Raw genomic sequence first — 19,238 nt, 5'->3', positions numbered from 1 at the left:
CATCATTCTATGCACCCATTATAGTGCCCGTGACATGATCACAGGGTGGGGATGGATTATCAGAACAGCTGCTGAAGACCCTATCCTTGTCATCATGATACGCCTGTGAAAGCCAGCCAGTGTCTGGAGTTCTTATAAGATAGTGATTTCTGCTATACATAGCAGTGATGATGTACTACTATGTATAGCATAAGCAATCAAGATATTGCAGCTTCAAGTCCTGATTAAATAGTAGTAGAAAGTATAGTATAATAGTAGAAAGTGAAAAAAAATAGTTTAAAAATATGAAAAAAAATAAACCCACAAAAGTTAAAATCCCCCTTTTGCCCCCTAAAACAATAAAAGCATAAGAAAAATACATAAATTTGGTATTACTTCATTCGTAAAAGTTCAATCTATCAAAATATAGAATAATTTAAAGGGAATCTGTCACCCCATTTTTGGACTATCAGCTGTCGGCACCGCCATCAGGGGCTTATCTACAGCATTCTGTAATGCTGTAGATAAGCCCCCAATGTAACCTGAAAGAGAAGAAAGACGAGTTATATTATACTCACCCAGGGGCGGTCCGGTCTTGGTCAGATGGGTGTCGCGGTCCGGCGCCTCCCATCTCCTAAGGGTGACGTCCTCTTCTTTGCTTCCTTTCGCGGCTCCGGCGCAGGTGCACTGCTCTGCCCTGTTGAGGGCAGAGCAGAGTACTGCAGTGCGCAGGCGCCAGACCTCTCTGACCTGGTCCGGCGCCTGCACACTGCAGTACTCTGCTCTGCCCTCAACAAACAAAACTGTTAAAAATAAAATTGGTCATGGCATGAAGGGTTTAATATAACAATTAAAATTGTTTTATCTTGGATTGGCTAAAATTTGATTTTTTTTGCCTTTGGCTATTTGATTTAATATCCATAGATAGATGGCCAGACCATCCAATTTTCTTGCAAATATCAAATTCTTGACATAAAAGCAAATTCTACAAAGTTATAACCTATTAAGTAAATGCATCGCAAAACTCCTAAGTTTGATTTTGCCACTAAGATCAAAAATGAATAATAAAGGGAATATACTGTATATACTAGAGCATAAGCTGACCCGAGTATAAGCCGAGGCACCTAATTTTGCCATGAAAAACTGGGTAAGCTTATTGACTCGAGTATAAGCCAGGTATGCATTATCCCCTCATTCCTGTGCTGGTATGCACGGCTCCCCGATCCCCGTTATTGTATGCATGGCTCCCCCGGTCCCTGTCATTGTATGCATGGCTCCCCCGGTCCCTGTCATTGTATGCATGGCTCCCCCGGTCCCTGTCATTGTATGCACGGCTTCCCCGGTCCCTGTCATTGTATGCACGGCTTCCCCAGTTCCTGTCTCATTGTATGCATGGCTCCCCAGTCCCTGTCATTGTATGCACGGCTTCCCTGGCCCCTGTCATTGTATGCACGGCTCCCCTGGTCACTGTCATTGTATGCATGGCTCCCCTGGTCCCTGGCATTGTATGCACACTCCTCTGGACACTATCATTGTATGCACGACTCACCCGGTCCCTATCATTGCATGCATGGCTCCTCCGTAGCTGTCCAGATATGCAGGGCTCCCCCGGTCCATGTCCTGCTTGCACGCCGTCGCTGGATCTTGTTCGGCGCCAGCAGCTCTTCCTGCGATCATGTGGCCCGTTTATTAAGGTAAAGAATATGCGCTCCACGCCTATGGGAGTGGAGACGCATGCATATTCATTAACTTAATGAGCGGTGCCAGGTGATCCTCAGCAAAGGAAGTGCTGCCGCTGCTGGGACCAACGGAGATGCAGCGACGGCACGGAGGAGGGTGATGTCTTCTGGAAAACGGCGGCTGCAGCTGTCACTGCTATAAAAGAAATGAATATTCATTTCTCTTTAGCAGCGGCACAGTTACAACCACAGCCGCCGACTCCTGCCGCTGCTCCGCCGCTTCCCCTCCCCTGCCGGCTTTCTGGACAATGACTTGTGTATAAGCTGAGGGGGGTGTTTTCAGCACAAAATAAGTGCTGAAAATCTCAGCTTATACATGAGTATACACGGATGCACAGGTCGTAACACCCCAGGTATCAGAGCTGTGTCTCAGAACCTATGTGACAGATTTTTACTTCCCATAAGTAAACAAAATTCCCAATCAATGACTGTAACCTGAGATCTTGACACATACCGATTTTTTTCTTCAAAAACTGTATCATAAAATTTAATATTTTTTCAGTATAAAAAGAATAACTATCAATTGTCTATTTTGAAACAGCCATTGCATGACTTCTTCCATGTTTATTTTGGCGTGAACCTTTTTTTCTGCATTCTTTTCTATAATAATTCCTGAATAAACTTTGCATCTCCTTAGAGTCGATAAACTCAGTTGATAGGATGGTTCACATACAGAGAAATTGACAAGGTGTGTTGACTTTACAGGGGATAATCATTCACTTTTCCTATAAACGTGTCTTCATACACCCAAGCTGAACACCCATTAATGATTCAAATGACTGTGGCTCCAGACACAGAACGCTTCCTCCGTCTGATGAAAAGACTTCTATTAAATTTAGGGGTCGACTCAAGGTTAACTTATTAATAAGTGTCACTTTTTGCTGAACACTTGTGTTTATATATCAGTGAAGGGCTCATCTTCCCAACATATTACTTCACTCCAGTCATGTGTTAAGTGGTTTCTCCTGTTATAGCAAATTATATGTGGAAAGACCTCTTGTTATAGAGTCACACACTCAGAAATAATTACTGTAGTCTTCACATTCTAAACAGCTTGGGTTAAAATAAAAAATTAGGACATCAAAGCTCGCAAGTAATAACAAAAATAATATCTGAATTTTTTATGTTGTACCACTTTATTCAACAAATAATTAATGAGTGCAAGGGTAATAATAGAGGACTTCAGAGACAGGCTTAAGTTGCATAGACATCAGAGTTAACCATTAGATGGTCGCTGCTGTAGCTTTTCATTTTTCTTCAAATTAATTATGAAATCAATGTTGCATCAATTATTTTCTGTTCCAGTCATTCATTTTCCTTACATGTGTGTATAAAGGACTTAGAATGGACAGTCTGGTTAGTCTTTAGGGGTATGGTCAGATGTAGTAATTGCTGTTCAGCTTAAGTGCTGTTTTACTGCAAATCGGTGCAGTTCTAAAAACGCTTATTAACATCTGCCTGCTCTTTTGTAAATAAACAGCAGATTTCCCTGCAAAATCTACAAAGACATTAACAAGAACTTGAAAACTTTATCCGTAAATTGCCTGTGTGAGCACTATGCAGCACCCAAATATGTTGTAGAAGCTCGCCAGTAGCTGGTGCATGTGAATATGTTAGGTTAAGATCACATTAGCGTTTGAGTCCGCAGCGTATCATCCGTATGCGCAAACGCATGCAAAAACGCATGCAAAACGCATGTTTACGCAGCGTTTTCTTATGCGCATAATCTTTCGCATGACGGGAAAAAAACGCTGCATGTGCATGCGTTTGTATGCTTTTTTGCATACGGTTGCATTGTTTATGCGCATGCGTTCTCTATGACACCAGACAAAAATGGGTGTGTCTCATGGGATTTCTATATGTATCTTGAATAACCCATGTGTATGGAACGCATGCGTACACATGTCCTTGCGTACCAATGTGTTCCCATAGATAGTAATGCGTTTTTTTTGATGCACTCATCCGCATGCGCATGCCTGCACATATTTGACGTATTTTTGACGCCTCAAAAAATGCAACATGTTGCGTTCACTGGACACCGCAGCACACCGCGAAATGACGCATGCATACGCAAAAGCATGCAAACCCATGTCCCTGCATACACCATGTTAAATATATGTACATATGACGCATGTGGATCTAAATGCTGCACACACAAACGCTAATGTGAAACCAGCCTTAACTCTATTCAGAGTCGGACTGGAGTGTCTGGGGCCCACAGGAGGAATTGACCCTAGGGGCCCACCCGACAGCAAATAGCTGTTAGCCATTATCCCCATTATAGTGAAGCATCGACTGTAAAAACACAGGTGGCTCTTACAAATCTAATGTGCATACACTATAACTGGGATATACAATTACAGTAGTTTGCATTAAAGGGCTTCTGTGGTTAAAAGAAGCTATAATAATACCACATACAAGGGAATAATACCGCCACACCATGATTGGACTACATATTCCACCACATAGTGACCGAATAATACCACATACAGGGACAAATACATTGGCAGCGTAACCAGACAACATATTACAATCACGTAGTGACCAAATAATACTACATACAAGGTAGAAATACCACCAAACCATGACCAGACCACATATTACCACCACGTAGTGACCGAATACTACAATACTGATCATGAATAAAAACAGCCATACTAACAACACTGCTATTACCACCAGTGACATTATACACAGGAGCTCTGTAAATAGAGTGTATAATGTCAGTGTGCAGGTAATACAATGATCATCTGTGACATTATACAGAGGAGCTCTGTATATAGTGTCAGCGTACTGGTAATACAGTAATCACTAGTGACATTATACACATTAGCTCTATACATAGTGTATAGTGTACAGGTAATACAGTGATCACCAGTGAAATTATACACAGGTACTCTGTATATAGTAATAATAATAATAATTTTATTTCTATAGCGCCAACATGTTCCGCAGCACTTTACATTATAGAGGAGACTTCTGCAGACAATAGACATTACAGCATAGGATAGCAATAAACACATAGATCAAAACAGCTATCAATAGGAATGAGGGCCCTGCTCACAAGCTTACAATCTATAAGGGAAAAGGAGAGACACGAAAGTTTGATGGTAACAATTGCCTTTATTGTTTTTATTGTTTGGACCATCCCTAGTGTAAGAATCGGATGTTCCTGATGCTGCATAGAATCATAGAATCGTAGAGTTGGAAGGGACCTCCTGGGCCATCTGGTCCAACCCTCTGGTCAAAAGCAGGATTCGCTAAATCATCCCAGACAGATGTCTGTCCAGCCTCTGTTTGAAGACTTCTATTGAAGGAGAACTCACCACCTCTCATGGCAGCCTGTTCCAATCATTGATTACTTATATCATAGAATTGTAGAGTTGGAAGGGACCTCCTGGGCCATCTGGTCCAACCCCCTGCTCAAAACAGGATTCGCTAAATCATTCCAGTCAGATGTCTTTCCAGCCTCTGTTTGAAGACTTCCATTGAAGGAGAACTCACCACTTCTCGTGGCAGCTTGTTCCACTCATTGATCACTCTAACTGTCAAAAAGTTTTTTTCTAATATCTAATCTGTGTCTCCTCCCATTCAGTTTCATCCCATTGCTTCTAGTCTTTCCTTGTGCAAATGAGAATAAAGTTGATCCTTCTACAATGTGACAGCCCTTTAGATATTTGTAGACAGCTATTAAGTCTCCTCTCAGTCTTCTCTTTTGCAAACTAAACAATCACTCTAACTGTCAAAAAGTTTTTTCTAATATCTAATCTGTGTCTCTTCCCAATCAGTTTCATCCCATTTCTTCTAGTCTTTCCTTGTGCAAATGAGAATAAAGATGATCCTTCTACAATGTGACAGCCCTTGAGATATTTGTAGACAGCTATTAAGTCTCCTCTCAGTCTTCTCTTCTGCAAGCTAAACATTCCCAAATCCTGCAACCTTTCCTCATAAGACAGGGTTTGCAGACCGGTCACCATTCTGGTCGCTCTTTTCTGAACTTGCTCCAGTTTGTTGATGTCTTTTTTAAAATGTGGTGCCCAAAACTGGACACAGTATTCCAGATGAGGTCTGACCAAAGAGGAGAAGAGGGCAATAATGACTTCTCGTGATCTAGATTGTATGCTTATGTTAATACATCCTAGAATTGCATTTGCCTTTTTTGCTGCTGCATCACACTGTTGACTCATATTCAGCCTGTGATCTATTAGTATACCCAAGTCTTTTTCACATGTGCTGTTGCTTAGTCCTATTCCTCCCATTCTGCGTATGCTTTTTTCATTTTTATTGCCCAGATGTAGTACTTTGCATTTTTCCCTGTTAAAAACCATTCTGTTAGTTGCTGCCCACTGCTCCAGTTTATGTCTTTTTGAATCCTCTCTCTTCTCTAGTATTAGCTATCCCTCCTAGCTTTGTGTCATCAGCAAATTTAATCAGTTTACCCTCAATTCCTTCATCTAAATGGTTGATAAAGATGTTGAACAATACAGGGCCCAGGACAGAGCCCTGTGGTACCCCATTTGAGACATTCTTCCAACTGGATGTGCAGCCATTTACCACCACCACTCTTTGGGTCCAATCACTAAGCCAGTTATGAATCCACCTAACAGTTGCCTTGTCCATTCCATACTTAGCCATTTTTTCAATAAGGATTGTGTGAGATACTTTGTCAAATGCTTTGCTGAAGTCAAGACATACCATATCTACAGCATTTCCCTGAACCACCCAAACAGCGATTCTGTCATAGAAGGAAATTAAGTTAGTCTGACAGGACTTATTAGTTACAAACCCATGCTGACTCTGTTTAATCACTTTATTCTTATCCAGGTACTTACATACATGTTGTTTAATAATTTGTTCAGAGATCTTTCCTGGAATAGAAGTCAGACTCACTGGCCTATAGTTGCCTGGGTCCACCTTCTTCCCCTTTTTGAAGATGGGAACAACATTTTCTCTTCTCCAGTCTTCTGGGACTTCTCCTGTTCTCCAAGAATTTTCAAAGATTATGGAGAAGGGTTCAAAAATTTCTTCTGCTATCTCCTTCAGTACTCTGGGGTGTAATTCATCTGGACCTGGAGACTTGAATTTATTTAGGTTAGCTAACTGTTTCCTCACTATCTTTCTGTTTATAGATATCCTGAATTCTTCTATTCCCTTAATAGGACAGTGAAGAACAGTTGATGTTGCATTTCCTTTCTGAGAGAAAATAGATGCAAAATAGGAATTTAAATGTTCGGCCTTCTCAAAATCCTGTCTTACCATTTCATCATTTTCATCCTGTAAAAATCCTCTAGCATCTTTGACTTTTCTTTTACTTTTGACATATCCCCCAAATCCTTTATTATTGCTTTTGACATCTCCTGCATGCCTCAATTCATTGTCAGCTTTAGTCTGATTTGTGTCCTGCAAGTTCTGCAGACAGCATTATATTCTTCTTTAGATATGCCTCCCTCTTTCCATTTTATAAACAATTCTTTCTTCCTTTTTAGCATGTGCTTAAGTTCTGTGTTCATCCATCCTGGCTTCTTTAAATGCTTCCTATTCTTCCCACTTTTCGGAATTGTTAACAATTGTGCTTTGAGAATTTCATTTTTCAAGATTTCCCATCCTTCCTGGAAATTTTTGTCCTTAAGGATATCCAACCATTGGATCCCTCCAATTCTCTTTCTGAATCCCTTAAAATCTGCCTTTCTGAAATCTAACCTTGACGTCTGAGTCTTCACAGGTCTTACTCCTCTAGTTATCCAAAATTCTAAAATAGCGTGGTCGCTACCTCCTAGGGTTCCAGCCACTTTTACCTCCTCAACCATTTCCTCCCTGTTTATAAGGATTAGATTCAAGGTAGCAGTTCCCCTTGTTTTCTCCCCTACCTTTTGGAAGATAAAGTTGTCAGCAAGAGATGATAAGAATTTCCTTGACCTGTCAGTTTTGCCTGAGAGAGATTCCCAGCAAATGTCATGATTGTTCAAATCTCCCATAACAACTATGTCATATTTTTTGGAGAACTTGGTCATTTGATGTATAAAAAGTTCATCCATATCTTCAGCTTGCACAGGCGGCCTGTAGTAAATGCCTACAATGGTGTCCTTTCCATTGTTCTGTCCTTGTATTCTTACCCAAACAGTTTCCACAGAACTCCCAGTCTCTGAAGCTTCAATCTCTGTGCAGATATATGCGTTTCTAAAGGCCATGTCATACTAAGCGAGATCGCTAGCGATATCGCTTAAGCGACATCGATATTATGACGCAGCAGCGACATCGTCAACGATGTCGCTGTGTGTCACATGTAGCGGCGATGTGGCCCCTGCTGCGATGTCGCTGATCGTGCTCGAACGTCCTGGACCGTATTTTGATCGTTGGCGTCCCGCTGGTGAGCCGGAATCGCTGAGTTTGACACCCTTTATGAACGACGAGCGACCTCGTTGGCGACTCATATGTCAGCGGCACAGGCGGGACTAGGTTTTCTTTAGTAACGCCCCTCAGCTCCGATTGGCGGCCACAACATCACCTCAGCAATAAATGAGAGCGTAAAACTGCGCCGCCCATCCATTGTTCCTGAGCGCTTTGTGGAGAGGATACTATCGTGTGTGGGGGTTTTGCGATCCTGTCAGAGTCTCTACAGCGCTTCATCTTTGGCATTTATACTGTACCTTCAGGATTTTTGGATTTCCCTTGCAAGGTACAGTACATATTGTCTCTGTTGTTTTGTGATGCGTTTTTAAGTTATTTTTGCAAAACAGCTTGTATTTTTGGCTGCTTACCTCCAATAAATATATAGACGTGTTGCGGGGAATTTTTTTTTTTTGTTGTCTGCAAAACAACCACCACTGTAATTTTAAGATCATTGTTGCTTTTTGAGTTAATTTTTTGGTTATATTTGATCATTCATAACAATGGATAACCTAGCAATCTTTTGACAGCCGCGCCCACCCCCCCCCCGCCATTTTCGGCTAACCTAGCAATCTTTTGACAGCCGTGCCCACCCCCCGCCATTTTAGGCTTTTGTACGCTTGCTGTTTTTTCAATGGTAACTAATGCGATGTAAACAAAAAACAATTTCTTATTTTTTTTTATTAACTTAATTAAATAACTTTTCTCTTCTTTACCGGGCAGGTTGCACATAATGTACATGACCACCGCGGAGCATGTGATTGTGGCAGCAGCTTTACTGATGGAGGGAGATTGACAAGAAGAGGCGCAGGTGGAACTGAGGTGCTCCAAACGAAAGCGTCACATGTGGACCAGAGAATGGCTGGAGCAGAGGTCCAAATTCACCCACATGCATCTAGTGAGGGAGTTGCAGGAGAAGAATCCGCAGCATTTCAGAAATTATCTACGGATGTCGGAGGATTCATTCAAGCTCCTACTGGAATGTGTGAGGCCACTCATTGAACCGCAGGATACACGGATGCGTGCAGCTGTTTCAGCAGAGGAACGTTTGGCAGTCACGCTGCGTTTTCTGGCAACTGGACATTCAATGAAAGACTTGCAATTTTCTGCTGCTGTTTCTCGATCACTCCTCAGTGTATTAATTTCAGAAACATGCAACGCCATCGTCTGCAGTTTACGGAGCTACATTCCTTTTCCAAAAAGCGTGGCGGAATGGCAAAAAATTGCCTCAGATTTTGAATGTATTTGGCAGTTCCCAAACTGTGGTTGTGCCTTGGATGGCAAACATGTGCGGATCACGCAACCAGCCAACAGCGGATCCTACTTCTATAACTACAAGGGCTACTTCAGCGTGATCCTCATGGCCCTTGTTAATGCCAATTATGAATTTATAAACGTAGATGTTGGCATGAACGGAAGGGTTTCAGACGGAGGCGTTTTAGAGCACACTATTTTTGGGGAACGCTTGAATAACAATGAACTGCACTTGCTAACTAACATGGACACCACCGCCAACCTTAAATTTGTTTTTTTTGGCGATGAAGCCTTCCCCCTTCATGCGCATCTTGTGAAACCGTACCCACAAAAGACTTTGACAGAGGAAAGGCATATTTTTAATTACAGACTGTCAAGGGCACGACGCACTGTCAAGAATACCTTCGGCATAATAGACAACCGCTTCAGGGTTTTCCACACACCAATCAACATGAAGCTGGATTCTATAGACTCCGTGGTGTTGGCCTGTTGCGTGCTGCACAATTTTGTTTGGCAGCGCGATGCTCTAGCTTACAGTCCGCCAGGCTTCATGGACTCGGACAGCAATGGTGACGTTGTGCTCGGAGAATGGCGTGAAAATGATCCCGCTATTGCAGGACTTCAACCTGTCAATCAAGGCAGGACCAAGGACGATGCGAAGGCCAGCCGAGATAATTACTGCCAATACTTCAACAGGCCTGGTGCAGTGACTTGGCAGCATCAGATATAGTTTGCATTGTAAAAATTTTTAGTTTATCCTTTTTTTATACATTTTGTTAATAAAAAAATTTTACATTTAAAATTGCCTTCATTATTTCAATAAATTTAGCAATATGGGGGAAGGGCATGGTGAGAGGGCTAATGATGGGTGTGATGGGGGGAGGGGAGTAATGGGGTGAAGGCAAAGTCATAGGTGTGATGGGGAGAGGGGAGTAATAAGGGAAAATGAGGGGTGTGATGGGGAGGGGGGAGTAATGGGGATAAGGGAAAATGAGGGGGTGTGATGGGGAGGGGGGAGTAATGGGGAGAAGGCAAAGTCATTGGTGTGATGGGGAGAGGGGAGTAATAAGGGAAAATGAGGGGTGTGATGGGGAGGTGGGAGTAATGGGGATAAGGGAAAATGAAGGGGTGTGATGGGGAGGGGGGAGTAATGGAGAGAAGGCAAAGTCATTGGTGTGTTGGGGAGAGGGGAGTAATAAGGGAAAATGTGGGGTGTGATGGGGAGGGGGGAGTAATGGGGAGAAGGCCAAGTCATTGGTGTGATGGGGAGATGGGAGTAATGGAGAGAAGGCAAAGTCATTGGTGTGATGGGGAGAGGGGAGTAATAAGGGAAAATGTGGGGTGTGATGGGGAGGGAGGAGTAATGGGGAGAAGGCCAAGTCATTGGTGTGATGGGGAGGGGGGAGTAATGGAGAGAAGGCAAAGTCATTGGTGTGATGGGGAGAGGGGAGTAATAAGGGAAAATGTGGGGTGTGATGGGGAGTGGGGAGTAATGGGGAGAAGGCAAGGTCATTGTCGTGATCGGGACAGGTGTGTATTGTGGATAAATCCAATTTATAAGTAGAACGTGTAGCTATAGAAAACATGTAATGCCAAGACATATGCAAGTTTTGTTGCGTCGCCAAAGAGGCCGCGGTATAACTATGACGCATCAGCGTCACCGAGCGCCATGACGCCATGACGCTCTGGTGGGCGGCGTTAATGTGGCCTAGCCAACACATAACTGAACAACATGGCATCCCAGCATTCGGTTCCTTGGGGGGAGCCAGAGGTCCGATTTCTGATCAGAGAACTTGACGCACGGGACTATGACTGTACAACACATGACCGTCCCATGCTGCACAAGAAGCGCGTTTTGAAAAAGATCGAAAAAGGCCTAATGCGCAACGCTGGAATACAGTGGACTACGACGCAGATCAGAAAGAAATTGGCGGATCTGCGTTACCGCTCAAGTGAGCGCATAGCGACTATCCGGTCAGAAAACCAAAGGGGAGAGGGTGAGTGTTTTGGACAGGATGTGAATTTTTTATTTTTTTTTTAAGTTGTATGTTGTCTATGGACGTGTATTTTACCGCCTCATATCTGACGTAGCACGTTCAGCTTTTGACAAGCGTCAGCTTGTAAACACACAGCATGATGGCATTTGCCGTTTGCAAAAATGCAGGGGCATTGTAATGTGTTATAATGAAAGTGAAAGTTACAAGAAGTGTGAATATTTTTTTTTTTTGGTGAAGCTTTTAAATGAAGATGCACATCTACTGATTTTTTAAAAATTTGTACCAAATTTAAACCAAAACTTTTTTAAAGTAAAAGTTACATTAAAATTTTAATGTTACTCCAGGATTAAAATAAAAAAAACAACAAAAAAACGTTTATTGCTGTAGGTAAAAGCGGAACTGTAAAAGAGTACAACATAACATTTAAAATTGAGAAGAATACTTGTTATTATTAAATAGTTGTTAGCGGTATGCAAATAGCGTTGACGATTTAACAACTCGCTAATAACACAAATGTTCGGCCCTGTTTTTTTTTTTACGATGAAATACTGCATTTTACATTCAGATATCAATGGACTGTTTTTCCTATCTCTAGGACCACCTTCACAATCCAGCCCGCCATCGCGGTCAGCACGATCAACAACCCCACCATCTCCAGGGGATCACCACGCCTCAGCACCTACCCCTTCGCCCGCTGCCAGCCCATCTCCAGCATCACTCCGTGATATTGGTGCCGCCTCTCCATCTGGTAATTAAATTAAAGCACGTTTTTTTTTAATAAAATTAAAAAAAAAGGGTACTTTTATGTTTGGCTTTGGAAAGGATGGAGGGTTGTCGTTAAATTTTTTGTTTTTGGTCCCATAGCCGTTGGTGCCACTGGTTCGGGGTGGGCTATTAGCCCCTCACGTGACGGAACTGAGCCACTGCAATACCGTAAGTATAAAAACAAGAACCTTGGACCTTTTGTTTGTAGTGTGTCAATAATTTACAGGTTTACGTTTATCATTTCTTCAACAGAGATTCCCACTGCACAGGTCCTGCTGGCATCTCACTGGCGGATGAGGGCTGCTATAGCTGTCACTCTGGCAGCTATGGACGTGCACGGACAGATGCTGGAGAGGTTCTTGGCGGGCCTACAACAGGGTGGCATTACCTAATTTTTTTTTAGTTATATTTATGTTTAATGTTTTACTATCGGTACAGAAAGTTTGTATCATGTTTACACAAAAAAGTTTGATATATAATATATATGTCATAAATATATATTTATATATTTTAAGTTCATATACGCGGCTGTGTCTTTTTTTGGTAAAAGATTGGTTACTTGGGCTGACGTCCGTGTTCATGTATATGGCCATCTTTATATTGTAGTATACAATAATGTTCAAATACCAAACAAAAGAAGAAAACCAGACCTCGTTTCATATGAAATATAACATTTTTATTAAAAACACTTAAACAACTTGTAAAAAATATATATGCACAAAAAAAAATTGCAAGAAATATGTGCAGAACTACAATTGTTGGTAATATGTGTCGTTTTCATTTCCACGTTGCTTTGGCGGAGTATAATAAAAAGGTGGGGGAACAAGTCTTGGGTTCTGCTGAGGGTCTAACCCCCTCCTCATTGTAGGCTCAAGAGGTGCAGGATTGTGCGGCCAAGAGTATTGCGGGTTGTGATTTCTGTCCATGACAGTATACGTGTCAGTGAGTCTCCCGGTTGCTGCTTGACTCAACACTGTTATCACAGCTGGATAAAATGGCGGTGCTGGGAGCGGCAGAAACAAAAATGGCTGCCCCCAAAAAATCCAGAGATGGCCGACAACTGTTAAAACAGCTGCAAAAAAATAGTGATAGTGGGCGCGGCAGAAACAAAAATGTCCGAAAGATGTTATAGCGGAGGGCGGTGGCAGGAAAACTACCATGGCTGCTGGATATAAAGACAGATATAAATATTAAATAAAGTTAAAAAAAAATTAATGCAAAAAAAATTATAAAATAAGAAAAATAAGTGCCTACCTTACAATACAGTATAGAGATCCTATAGGAATCAATAAATCCGGGCCAAACGCAACAGCGGCACAGAATGGATCGCAGGAACTGCAAAGCAGAAGGTTAGCTGGACGCAATATGGATCGCTGCTGGAAACTCGTATGAACCTCTGCGCTCTAGAAAAAATGGATGGGAGCGCTAATACGTCATCCTTTTATTACACGGTCGTCCAAACACAAAGCGAGAGCTGTGACATAAACAGTCATGCCATACACTGACCACCAATCTGTGCAGAGGGGCGTGGAAAAAGATGAGCTCAATCTCGAGCATAAGCCTTTCAGCATGAACACGCTGTATTGAATCGAGTGTAGGCAGCTTCTCATTAGCATAGTACGCAAAGCCGGTTAGGTTCTGAGGTGTTGTTAGGACTTTTTTGGCAAGTTGGATAAATTCAGGGGTAGCCGAGGTGGGGGCCTTCCAATTTTGACCTGAAAATGTGAGTCGCCTCGGCACAGATGGGGATGGTGTCTCAACTGCTTCCTCCTCTTGCACCGTTGCAATGCTGTCTTGTTCGGGCGTGATTAAGGGAGGTGAGATGACTGCCTCTTCTGTGTCCTGTGTGAACAGAAAATACATGTAACATCACAAAGCAAAAGAAATTAAGCGTCACACTATAACAGCCAAATACAGCAACAAATTTGATAACAGGAATAGTATCAATTGTTATTAACTGTCCTTCAACTGTATGTTAAATAGATAGGCCTCAAAAGTTTAACTTGATTAATTATCAGTGCGTTATGGGATAACTTGTGCTATTGTGTCAATTTTCCCTTATTTATTTATAATTTCTATTCCAAATGGGCATGTACATTCCTATGTGTACTACAAGATAGGTACTTACATCACCGACAGGGGAGTCCTGCAGGATCACAGGGTCTGGTGCCAACATTTGTCTCGGTACTTCTTGGTCCCTTGTGAAAGCAAGAAGTTCAAAGTACCAAAGTTTGGGGACATATACATATTCTGACCCGGCTCCAGACTTGGTTGAATTCTCGACTTTGTTTAGTTCCTTCCAGTATACTGTGCGGAGGGTCTGAATTCTTTTTTTGACCGAAGACTCATCCACTGGCTCATTGGGGTAATGGCTTTTTGAAAGCTCCACCAGTTTTTAGTAAGCCTCCTTCTTTTTCAGCCTGTTGCTGTAATCAGCCGACTTTATTTTCCATAAGCAAGGCATCGAGCGGTACATCTCTATGAAGTCACGCAGGAAATCTTGCTTATCGGCCATATACAATAAAAAAGTGATTATGTGAGAGCGGCCCAATACAAGTAACATTTGTTTTATTGAAAGGTATGATAAAATAAAATGCGTACATAGCCTACAACTTAAAACACAGCTATGATCATAAAATGGTGGAGGTGGGCGCGGCAGAAACAAAAATGGCTGCCCCACAAAAAAATTAGTGATGGCCAACAACTGTTAACACAGCTGGATAAAATGGCGGTGCTGGGCGCGGCAGAAACAAAAATGGCTGCCCCCCCAAAAAAAACGTGATGGCCAACATCGGTTAACACAGCTGCATAAAATGGCGGTGCTGGGCACAGCAGAAACAAAAATAACTGCCCCCCAAAAAATCCAGAGATGGCCGACAACTGTTAACACAGCTGGAAAAAAATGGCAACGGTGGGCACGGCAGAACAAAAATGGATACCACAAATAAATTCATAGATGGCCGACAATGGTTAACACAGCTGGGATGGTAAAATGGCGGTGGTGGGCTGTTGTGAGTTCATTTTCCCCTTCATTACTGAGGCCCGAGGAACTCCCTCTTCTGGTAAAGAAGGGTAGTGAGCCTGATTGTCAAACACCTGAGGCTGATGATTGTGACTGGCTGAGTGGAGTTACGGACTGGATATAATGCTGCCGACGCCCTTCTGCCCTGCGGGTGATTTCTCTGTGGGATCCTTGGAGACCAGTCTTATTCGCATTAAGCATGGGGATGAATGGAAGACGGCGTTTAATACTCCGGAGGGACATTTTGAGTACCTGGTGATGCCTTTTGGGCTCACTAAAGCCCCTTCTGTCTTCCAGTGCTTCATGAACGATATTTTCCGAGATTTTGTCGATAAATTTTTGATTATCTATCTGGATGATATTTTGATCTTCTCCAAGGATTGGGATTCTCATGTGGAACATATTCGGACTGTGTTCCGGATCTTGAGGGAGAATTCCCTGTATGTCAAGGGATCTAAATGCCTTTTTGGAGTACAGAGGATTTCTTTTTTGGGATTTATTTTGTCCCTGTCAACTATTGAAATGGACCCGGCCAAGGTACAGGCCATTCACGATTGGGTTCAGCCCACTTCTTTGAAGGCCCTCCAGAAGTTTTTGGGTTTTGCTAATTTTTATCGGAAATTTATAGCAAAATTTTCTAGTATTGCCAAGCCATTGACTGATTTGACTAAAAAGGGTGCTGATGTGTTAAATTGGTCTCAGGAGGCTGTTTCTTCCTTTCAGGAGTTGAAGCGAAGATTCACCTCCGCCCCGGTTTTGCGGCAACCTGATGTCTCACTTCCATTCCAGGTAGAGGTGGATGCTTCTGAGATTGGTACAGGAGCTGTTTTGTCCAAAAAGGATCCTGTAACATCTAAAATGAATCCCTGTGCTTTCTTTTCCCGAAAGTTCTCTCCATCTGAACGTAACTATGATGTGGGGAATAGGGAACTGTTGGCCATGAAATGGGCATTTGAGGAGTGGAGACATTGGTTGGAGGGAGCTAAGCATCAAGTCGTGGTCCTCACTGACCACAAGAATTTGATTTACCTAGAGTCGGCTAAGCGCTTGAACCCTAGACAGGCTAGGTGGGCCTTGTTTTTTACACGTTTTGATTTTGTGGTTTCTTTTCTTCCTGGAACAAAGAATGTCAAGGCAGACGCCCTCTCTAGGAGCTTCCTTGCTGATTCTCCTGTGGTGACCAAGCCTGCTACCATCTTAGGCGAAGGGGTAGTTCTTTCTGCCATCTCGCCCGATTTGAGACGTGCTCTGGAAGAGTTCCAGGAGGACAAACCTGAGCGTTGTCCCATTGTAAGTTGTATGTTCCTGACCAGTGGAAGAAGAGAGTGATGTCTGAAGTTCATTGCTCTGCTTTGGCTGGTCATCCAGGTATTTTTGGTACTAGAGATCTGGTGAGTCGTTTTTTTTGGTGGCCCTCCTTGTCTCGTGATGTCAGGAATTTTGTGCAGTCCTGTGGGACGTGCTCCCGGTCTAAATCGTATTCTCGCTCTAGTGGGTTGTTGATGCCTTTGCCTGTCCCCAAGAGGCCATGGACCCATATTTCAATGGATTTCATCTCTGATATGCCTGTCTCTCAGAGGATGACTGTTATTTGGGTGATTTGTGATAGGTTCTCTAAGATGGTTCATCTTGTACCACTCCCTAAGTTGCCGTCTTCCTCTGAGTTGGTGCCCCTGTTTTTACAACAGGTGGTTCGTTTGCACGGGATTCCTGAGAACATTGTATCTGACAGAGGAGTGCAGTTTGTGTCTAGATTTTGGAGAACTTTCTGTTCCAGGCTGGGAATTCAGTTGTCCTTCTCCTCTGCTTTTCACCCTCAGACCAATGGGCAGACAGAGAGAACAAACCAGACCTTGGAGTCATATTTGAGATGTTTTATTTCTGCTGATCAGGATGATTGGGTTTCATTTTTGCCCTTGGCCGAATTTGCTTTGAATAATAGAGCTAGTTCTGCCACTTTGATGTCACCTTTTTTTTGTAACTTTGGGTTTCATCCTCGATTTTCTTCAGGGCAGGTGGAGCCCTCTGCCTGCCCAGGTGTTGACACTGTGGTGGAGAGAATGCACCAGATCTGGGACCAAGTGGTGGATAAGTTATCTCTCTCCCAGGAGAAGGCCCAGCGGTTTTCCAACCGACATAGGACCATTGGTCCCAAGTTTAAGGTTGGTGATATGGTGTGGTTATCATCAAAAAATATTTCTATGAAGGTGGCTTCTCCTAAGTTTAAGCCTAGATTTATTGGACCTTACAAGATTGTGGAGATTATTAATCCGGTCTCTTTTCGTTTGGCTCTTCCTGTCACATTTAAAATCCATAATGTGTTCCATAAATCTTTGTTGAAGAGGTTTGTTGAACCTGTTGTTCCGGGGGTGGCACCTCCAGACCCTGTATTGGTTGAAGGTAACATGGAGTATGAGGTAGAGAAAGTACTGGATTCCCGTCTGGCTAGATGGAGACTCCAGTATTTGGTTAAGTGGAAGGGTTATGGTCAGGAGGATAATTCCTGGGTCTCCGCCTCTGATATTCATGCCAAACGATTGGTGCGTGCCTTTCATCGGGCTCACCCTGATCGCCCTGGTGGCATAGTTGAGGGTTCGGTGACCCCTCCTCAAGGGGGAGGTACTGTTGTGAGTTCATTTTCCCCTTCATTACTGAGGCCCGAGGAACTCCCTCTTCTGGTAAAGAAAGGTAGTGAGCCTGATTGTCAAACACCTGAGGCTGATGATTGTGACTGGCTGAGTGGAGTTACGGACTGGATATAATGCTGCCGACGGCCTTCTGCCCTGCGGGTGATTTTTCTGTGGGATCCTTGGAGACCAGTCTGAATTCCTGCTCCTCCAAAGCTAAGTTTGCTGCTCGGCCTTTTGCTTTTGTGCTTTGACTTTGTTTTTGCTTTGTTTTTCTGGATTTCTGCCATTCCCTGCTGTGTTTTGCTGAATTCATTTAGCTCTGTCTTCTGAAAATACCTGAGTGCTGATTCAGTTTTTGAAGCCTAGCTGTTTCAGGGCCTTTTTCATATCAGCTGGTTGGCTTATGTCTTTGATAGGGTTTTGGCAGATTGCAGACAGCAGCCTTCCTGTCATTTCCTATCTAGGTAGTTTTGGGGCCCCGTCTTTGCTCAGTCTATCTTTCTGTCTGTGTTAGTATTTTCATCTTGCTTCACCGTCCTTATATGTTGGGGGCTGCCTATTGCTTTGGGGTCTGCTCTGGGGCAGTTTAGATTTCCCCTTTCTTTCTTTAGGCCTATGTATTTCTCAGGCTGTGATCGAGGGGTCTAGGGCATCGTAGGAACCCCCACGGCTACTGCTAGTTGTGTTGATAGGTTCAGGGGTCTGCAATCTGATAGTTGCCAACTTCTCTGGTTTTCTGGACTTAGCTTGTATAAGTGCTTTTGCCTCCTACGGTGACTCATTCATAACAGTGGGCACGCTAGAAACAAAAATGGCTGCCCCCAAAAAATCCAGAGATGGCCGACAACTGTTAAAACAGCTGCAAAAAAATAGTGATAGTGGGCGCGGCAGAAACAAAAATGTCCGAAAGATGTTATAGCGGAGGGCGGTGGCAGGAAAACTACCATGGCTGCTGGATATAAAGACAGATATAAATATTAAATAAAGTAAAAAAAATTAATGCAAAAAAAATGATAAACTAAGAAAAATAAGTGCCTACCTTACAATACAGTATAGAGATCCTGAAGGAATCAATAAATCCAGGCCAAATGCAACAGCGGCACAGAATAGATCGCAGGAACTGCAAAGCAGAAGGCTAGCTGGACGCAATATGGATCGCTGCTGGAAACTCGTATGAACCTCTGCGCTCTAGAAAAAATGGATGGGAGCACTAATACGTCATCCTTTTATTACACGGTCGTCCAATCACAAAGCGAGAGCTGTGACATAAACAGTCATGCCATACACTGACCACCAATCTGTGAAGAGGGGTGTGGAAAAAGATGCACTGAATCCCACCTATCGAGGTCGGGGTCTTATACAATACATGCTGTGTGACAGGTCCCAACGACCGTTATACAGATCGCTGATCGCTGATGTGTCGTTTATGAGATCTTCATGTTTGGAAGCTAACTAGCGACCATAT

This window comes from Dendrobates tinctorius, unplaced genomic scaffold (genome assembly GCF_039654945.1).
Source record: "Dendrobates tinctorius isolate UK_male_01 unplaced genomic scaffold, ASM3965494v1 ptg000263l, whole genome shotgun sequence".
NCBI classification, from domain to species: domain Eukaryota; kingdom Metazoa; phylum Chordata; class Amphibia; order Anura; family Dendrobatidae; genus Dendrobates; species Dendrobates tinctorius.
Note: the sequence above shows the minus strand (reverse complement) of the source record.